This window comes from Triticum dicoccoides, chromosome 5A (assembly GCF_002162155.2).
Source record: "Triticum dicoccoides isolate Atlit2015 ecotype Zavitan chromosome 5A, WEW_v2.0, whole genome shotgun sequence".
Taxonomy (NCBI): Eukaryota; Viridiplantae; Streptophyta; class Magnoliopsida; order Poales; family Poaceae; genus Triticum; species Triticum dicoccoides.
In genome coordinates, this window is record NC_041388.1 from 637,138,917 (window position 1) to 637,147,082 (window position 8,166).

Genomic DNA, 8,166 nt, shown 5'->3' on the forward strand with positions numbered 1-8,166 from the left:
ACCCTGTAGCGTTTGACCACGGGATCTAGCCCTTTGACTTTGCATGGACGGGCTTTGACCAGTGGACCTCCCCACCTGGTTGTGTTAGGTCAGCCCATAGGAACACTTTTGAGCAACATCCGGGCCAGACCCATAGCAAGATCTCCTCCGTGTAGACCCCACGCGTCCGTTTCCCCCCTCCAGGTTCCAGCGGCGGCGCCGTCCGTGAGGGGGGGCACACCTCGGACACGCGTGCCGGGCGTTCGCAACCGCCACAACACTTCCAGACTCGTGAGAGGCCGCCTACGCAAGATTTGGCGGCATGCTAGCCCCCGGAGGCCGCCGGCCACAGCCGTAGACGCGCGAAGGGCAATCTGCATAGAGGGAATTTTTCAGATACTTCTCCATCACCAAAAATTATTAAAAAATACCATCGTTCCTATAGCACATGTGCCCGCCTCGTGCAAAAAAACTCATGATTTTATCACGCTCCGAGTATTTAGTAATATTGACGCCGCATTGTTACCGCAGAACGTCTACTACCGTGTCATCGCCGTCCGTGAGGGGGGGCCACGCCCCGGAGACGCGTCCCGCCTCTTCGGACATGCCACCACACCACCCCGCATGTATGAGGGCCCGGTGCGACGCTCCGGTGGCATTGCTATCCCCAGTGCCCCCGTCCCGCCTAACCCTGTAGCGTTTGACCACGGGATCTAGCCCTTTGACTTTGCACGGACGGGCTTTGACCAGTGGACCTCCCAACCCGGTTGTGTTAGGTCAGCCCATAGGAACACTTTGGAGCAACATCCGGGCCAGACCCACAGCAAGATCCCCTCCGTGTAGACCCCACGCGTCCGTTTCCCCCCTCCAGGTGCCGGCGGCGGCGCCGTTCGTGAGGGGGGGCACACCCCGGAGCCCCAAGACGGGCGTCTACACATGCATGAACACTTTCACATATGCATCGGGACCCGTGCGATGTTTCGGTGACATAGCTACACCCCGAACCCCCCCCCCCAACCAGAATTCCTTCCGTGTCGACCGTTTCCCCCCTCCGTGACACGGCGATAGCGACGTTCGTAACGGGGGGCAATCGATATACCATCAGGTTTGTTTTTTTAGATAAGGCATAATTATCTTATGCAAAAGCAAAAACTAAAATAAAGTAAAAATAACAAAACAAAGTAAAAATAAAAAAATAAAGTAATGCCCACGTATGCCGACGGCAAGGCCGTCGGCATATATGTGCACACACGGAGGTTGTCCCATGGATCGGTGACGTGGCGTGGCACAACGATCGATGATGTGGCGAAGGGGCCTATGCCGACGGCTGTGCCGTAGGCATACCTCTGCCATAGATAAATATAAAAATTAAGTAAAGTAAATATATGCCGACGGCAAGGCCGTCGGCATACCAGCGCACACAGGGATCGATGACGTGGCGTGGCACACAGATCGTTGACGTGGCAGAGGGGCCTATGCTAACGGCTATGCCGTAGGCATACCTCTGCCACAGATATGCCGACGGCCGCCATTACCACCCGTCGGCGTAGGTTCAACGCCGTCAAATGGTCAGCGCTGACCGGGCAGGTGGGCCCGTGCTATGCCGACGGCCTGACCTATGCCGACGGGCCCCGTAGGCGTATCTCGGGCGGTCTCGACGGCCCCGTCGGCATAGATTGATTTATGCCGACGGCTTTTCTACGCCTACGGCCTATCCTTGGCCGTCGGCATATGTCCGGCGATGCCGACGGGGGCCGTCGGCATATATTTGGCCATCGGCAACCCCAGTTTTTATGGTAGTGATGTGGTAGTAGTGATACTGATAGTACCGTGGTATCCGGTTGGCTGCTTGCAGTTTGTAAAGTTGTTGTTTCTCTGCTTGGCTACTTGCAGTTCGTAAAGCCTTTGCAGTCTCCGTGTGATCTAGTGAAATATGGAAACCGACTATGGAGAAAGACCCAAACATCATGTAGAATTCGAAGCGTGGACAATTTAGGCACTTTCTAAGCATGTCTATTTCTTGTGTTTTCTTCTCTATTTTTTTCCCAGCAGCAGACTTGACTTCATCTAAAGCAGTCATCTGTCAAAGAATGTTCTTGTTTTTCATTGAAAAAACCAACGCCGAAAGCAAGACCAGTCTTCTTTCTCTTTTCGGGAGCAGAGTTTAAAAAGATGGACTGTAACGGTTGCGTAATATCAATTTATTGGCCTCGTCATCAAAAGCGGCTTCCAATTGCTCGGAAATTCCAATCCATGTACTGCATATGCATTTCGCTAAGAAGTTGAATAAAGTATGGAACACAGTGGCAATTTTCTCCACAAGCAGTTCATGTGCTTCTGTGGGAAGGCATTGCAGAGCCGTCGAGGTGGCACAATTTTCTCGGCATTGCTGGAGAAATGCTTGAAACTGAACTTATTTTGGTGTTATATCAAAAAATCCACTAAGGTCAAGCCGCATAATAAAAGCATCTTCAATAGATGGTCCAAATTTTGACGGTCCAAAACCTGAGATGTAAATTTTGGACTGCCAAAAGTGCGTTTTGGAGCTCCGAAAAAAGGCCAACTCCAACGGATGGTCCAAATTCATGGTCCAAAAGAGCAACTCCAATAGATGGTCCAAATTCATGGTCCAAAACCGGCCAGCAGCCGACCGGCTGCTGTTCAGCCGCACATATTTGAAAATAACATATAAAAAATCATGTCCACAACATCAAAGTATTAGATAGTTCTTCAAATCCAGGAGATGCAATGCAACACAAATACAACATAGTTTTGCACAAATACAACATAGTTTTGAACAAACAAATAATGAATCTATGCGGATCTTTCGCCATGCCATTTCCAATACTCTTCCATCAAATCATTATGGAGTTGGTCATGCACATCGCTGTCTCTAATCTCACTGTACACCTTCATGAAACGTCTGATGCGCTCCTCTTTGCGCATGGGGTTAACACGAATGCCCATCAATTGATAGAAGTTGTAATCTAAATTTTTTCCACGCTCGTTCTCAATGATCATGTTATGCATGATCACGCAAGCCGTCATGATGTACCAAAGTATCTTTTGATCCCAAAATCTAGATGGTCCTCGCACAATAGCAAATTGGGATTGCAAAATCCCAAATGCCCTTTCAACATCTTTTCTAGCCGCCGCTTGTGCATTATGAAAGACAAGTTCTTTCTTACCTTCAGGTTTTGCAACCGACTTGATGAATGTACTCCACCTCGGGTAGATCCCCACTGCAAGATAGTACCCATAGTTGTAGGTGCGTCCATTTGCTTCGAAGGTCACCGGTGGTGCTTCTCCATTTGCTAAGTTGGCAAAGAGAGGTGACCGGTCGAGCACGTTGATGTCGTTGCAATAACCGGGCATACCAAAATATGCATGCCAAATCCATGTGTCATAATCAGCAACTGCCTCAAGAATGATAGTGGCATCCTTCCCACGACCCTTGAATTGTCCATGCCATGCTTTTGGACAATTCTTCCATTTCCAATGCATGCAATCCACAGACCCGAGCATACATGGAAACCCTCGAGCTTTGTTCATCTCCAAAAGCCTCTGAGTGTCCTGAGCATTGGGTGCTCTCAAATACTATGGACCGAACACTTCTACCATAGTTATTGCAAATTGCTTGACATAGAAGATAGAAGTGCTCTCTGCCATCGCCAAGTTGTCATCAATGTAATCTGCCGGAACACCATATGCCATAATGCGCAAAGCGGCAGTGACCTTCTGCTCAATGCTATGGCCAAGCAACCTGGCACAGTTCCTTCTCTGCTCGAGGACTGGGTTATGATGCTTCACTTCATTAAAAATGCGAAAGAACAAGTCTTTCGACATTCTGAAACGACGTCGAAAGTAATTCTCTGGAAAAACTGGTGATGATGCAAAGTAGTTGCACACCAACCGTTTGTGCGCATCAATCCGTTCTCTCCGAATGAACGCACTGTTGGGGAACGTAGCAGAATTTTAAAATTTTCTACGCATCACCAAGATCAATCTATGGAGTCATCTAGCAACGAGGGAGAGGGGAGTGCATCTACATACCCTTGTAGATCGCGAGCGGAAGCGTTCAAGAGAACGGGGTTGATGGAGTCGTACTCGTCGTGATCCAAATCACCAATGACCGAGCGCCGAACGGACGGCACCTCCGCGTTCAACACACGTACGGTTGGGGAAGACGTCTCCTCCTTCTTGATCCAGCAAGGGGAAGGAGAGGTTGATGGAGATCCAGCAGCACGACGGCGTGATGGTGGAAGCAGCGGTGATCTCGGCAGGGCTTCGCCAAGCTCCAACGAGAGGGAGAGGTGTTACGAGGGGAGATTCGATCGTCGGTATCCCAATACCTCGTTAAATCTCGTTACCGGCAAGTCACTTTACTCGTACCGTAATGCATGATCCCGTGACCAAACACTTGGTCACATTGAGCTCATTATGATGATGCATTACCGAGTGGGCCCAGAGATACCTCTCCGTCATACGGAGTGACAAATTCCAGTCTCGATCCATGTCAACCCAACAGATACTTTCGGGGATACCTGTAGTATACCTTTATAGTCACCCAGTTACGTTGTGACGTTTGGTACACTCAAAGCACTCCTACGGCATCCGGGAGTTACACGATCTCATGGTCTAAGGAAATGATACTTGACATTGGAAAAGCTCTAGCAAACGGACTACATGATCTTGTGCTATGCTTAGGATTGGGTCTTGTCCATCATATCATTCTCCTAATGATGTGATCCCGTTATCAATGACATCCAATGTCCATAGTCAGGAAACCATGACTATTTGTTGATCAACGAGCTAGTTAACTAGAGGCTCACTAGGGACATGTTATGGTCTATGTATTGACACATGTATTATGATTTCCGGATAACACAATTATAGCATGAATAATAGACAATTATCATGAACAAGAAAATATAATAATAATCATTTTATTATTGCCTCTAGGGCATATTTCCAACACGCACGACCATAAACGGAACCACCGTGCTTCTGTTTCTTCCTCTTGTGCATGTCCACTAGCATAGCAATCTCCTCTTCTTCATGCAAATCAAATTCCTCGTCCGGCGATGAATCATCCACGAAAGAGGAGTCAACCGAGCTCATCTACAATGCACACAACCACCGTCAAACATACTATCCAATCCCAAGTTAAATCATCAAGTTTTGTCATTTTTTTACCTTGGGGAATTCCGTCGAACACCTTGTGTGCGCGGTGGAAGAAGATGGCCGCCGGTTGGATTGGCTGCTGCTGACGGCTGCGGCCGGCTCCGGACGGCGGCGGTGATAAGAAATGAGGTTGGAGGTCGGCCAAGAGGAGCTCGACGGGCGGCGAAGACTAGTTCGACAGCCGGGCGGAGGGCTTGGTGCGGCGGTCCTGCGGCCGACGCAACGGCCGTGGTTCCTCCTCACGGCCGACGGGACGAGGTCGGCGGCAACCTAAGACCTGGCGGAGGCCTACCGCGGCAGCCGGACCGCCGGAGGGGCCAAATCCCACGCCGGCTGCCACCCGATTCGGCGGCGTCCGCGCGGCGGCGGGGGTGACGGCGGCGGATGTGGGGTGGTGGCGGCGCCAACGGCGAGGTTTTGGGCGGTCGCGGCGGCGGATTCCGGCCGGCTGTTCTTCGGGCGGGCGGACAGGCGCGGGCGGGAAAGGAAATGAAGTGGCGGTTGGGCATTCGCGGACGGCGGCTGGTTTTGGACCAGATGCATCTCGTGATGTATATTTGCATCGCGAGGTGTTGTATTTTACATCACGCGAAGGCGCGGTTCAATCTTTTTTTGCATATGGACCGTCTGTTGGAGCAGCGTTTTTTGCCCCAGACGGTCCAAAAGTTAGGTATTTTTATATATGGACCATCTATTGAAGATGCTCTAAGAGAAGTAAAACAACTGCTATGCTACTGATAACCTGCTTTATTTTTGGGATGTAATCTATCTGAGTAACTGTAAAACACAGAAGGGGATTGTGAAAAGAAGACCACTTTTCACCTCACCTACCGGGACACCAGGTAGCTAGCTCCCATGAGGACTTACCGGAACTGTAGCCGCGTCAACATGGAAACTGAAGATCAAAGTGCATCGCCTCTTCTTTGGCTTCGCTGCAAGTGAGGAGCAAATCCTTTTTTCTGTATATATAACCGTTCCTCTAAAATATTTTGTCAGACGAGGACGAGCCCGTGGCTCGATGGCTGGTTGTGGCAGTGGCCATCCAATCCGCCCAAGATTGATCCCTGGGATTGATATGGGTGTTTCACCTTGGGTAATGTTTCCCTTGTAGGTACCTCGCACATCTATGGGCCATAGAGGTGGTGTATCCTTTCACGGGGTCGGATGACTTCAGAAATTTCTAAGACATGCCGTGTTTATATAGACCATAGATCTTGGTATCAACATAGCGAGAGTGTGTGTGCGCGCGCGCGCGCGTGCGTGCGTCTGGTGTGTCTTGTGTGCTTGTTCTGATCTACGACGGTCGACATGTATCCATGTAATCAAGGCTCATGCGTGCGTGCGTCCGGGAGCCAAGGCGAGGGTCATGATCGTGAAAACCAGTGCGACAGTCCCGACCATGAGTGCCCAAGCACCCCCCACGATCACGTTGCGACACCGTGCTACAAATCGAGCTCTTCGTTCAGCCTCCAAAAAATTCATTTTCAACTAACTCTCGTATAATTGCTTCCCAGCCCCAACTAGCAGAAGGCTGAGCCGAACCAGCCACCTCCTCCGTACTCACGCTCTCTCCGATCTCAACTGTTCTCCACCCGAAACCCTCGCCCGCGGCCGCACCATGCCGCCGCCGCCGCTGGTGCTTATGGAAGAGCTCCTCGAGGATGTCTTCTTCCACCTTCCGCCGGACGAGCCCGCCTGGCTCGTCCGTGCCTCCGCCGCCTGCATGCCATGGCGCCGCATCCTCGCCAACCCTGGCTTTCGCCGCCGCTACCGCGAGTTCCATCCAACACCTCCCGTCCTGGGAATCTTGGAAAAGGTCGGCGCCCGCATCGTCGCCATCCCCGCCCATTTCCCTGCCCAGACCTGCCATCCCGAATGGTATGCCATGGACTGCCGCCACGGCCGCGCCCTCTTCGCCGAGTTCGGGAAGACCAATGACCTGGTCGTCTTGGACCCCATGACGGGCCACCAGCGCCGCTTGCCCTCGCCTTTCAACCACCTGGCCTGCTACAGTGCGGCGGTGCTCTGCGCCACACATGGCTGCGACCACCACGGTTGCCATTTGCCAAGATGGGCATTTCCTCGTGGCCGTCGTCTGCGCCGATGTGATCCAGGGAGTCACATTGGGCTGGCTCTACTCATCGGAGACTAACCTCTGGACGGAGCTCGCCTCTGTTCATCACCCTCATGTCAATTATACCTCTACCATGGCCGCGCCTAGCGTCCTCGTGGGAGATACACTCTACTTCAACATCCATGGTGACATCGAGTGCCAACTGGGCGCACTATGCTTGTCAATGTTCGGGAAGCCCATCGTTGGCAATGGGACTCTCATAACCATGGAAGACGGGGCCGGGGGCTTGGATCTGCTGCACTGGTGGATGTCACAAATCTTACCCTGTGGTCAAGGGAGGCCCGACGGGAGGGTGCCATGGGATGGACAAAGCTCAGCGTAATTGATCTTAAGAAGCTAGTCCCTGACGGTGCCCTCTCAATCCCAACACCTTTTGATGCCCTCACGATCCCAACAAATTATAGGAGGTTGCCTCCCGGTGGATTGGAGATTAGTGGCTTCGCGGAGGGCACCCAAGTCATTTTTGTGTGCACAAGTGTTGATTCCTACGTGGTGGACCTCAGGTCAGGGCGAGCGAGGAAGGTAACCCGTCATGGCACAGAATCATTTCCCTACACGAGCTTCTACATCCCAGGTATTAGCAACATGTTAGTGGCGTTTAGCAACATGAACTGAGAATACACAACTTAGCAAGTAAACATACGCATTATGATAATATTTTCAAAATTCTTGCACTTCTGCAGCAATGGATGCAGCTTCTTCGGGCCAGGGGCGATGAGTTTGTTATCCAAGTGTCTTTCAAGCTCAAGTTGCAGGAGCAAGGGCTTCTGGATCAAGTGGGAGTTTCTAATAATGATGTTAGTTATGGCACAAAGTGTGGATGTCTGTACTAACTGCCAAGTCACCTTCGAGTTGAAATATAACAAGCG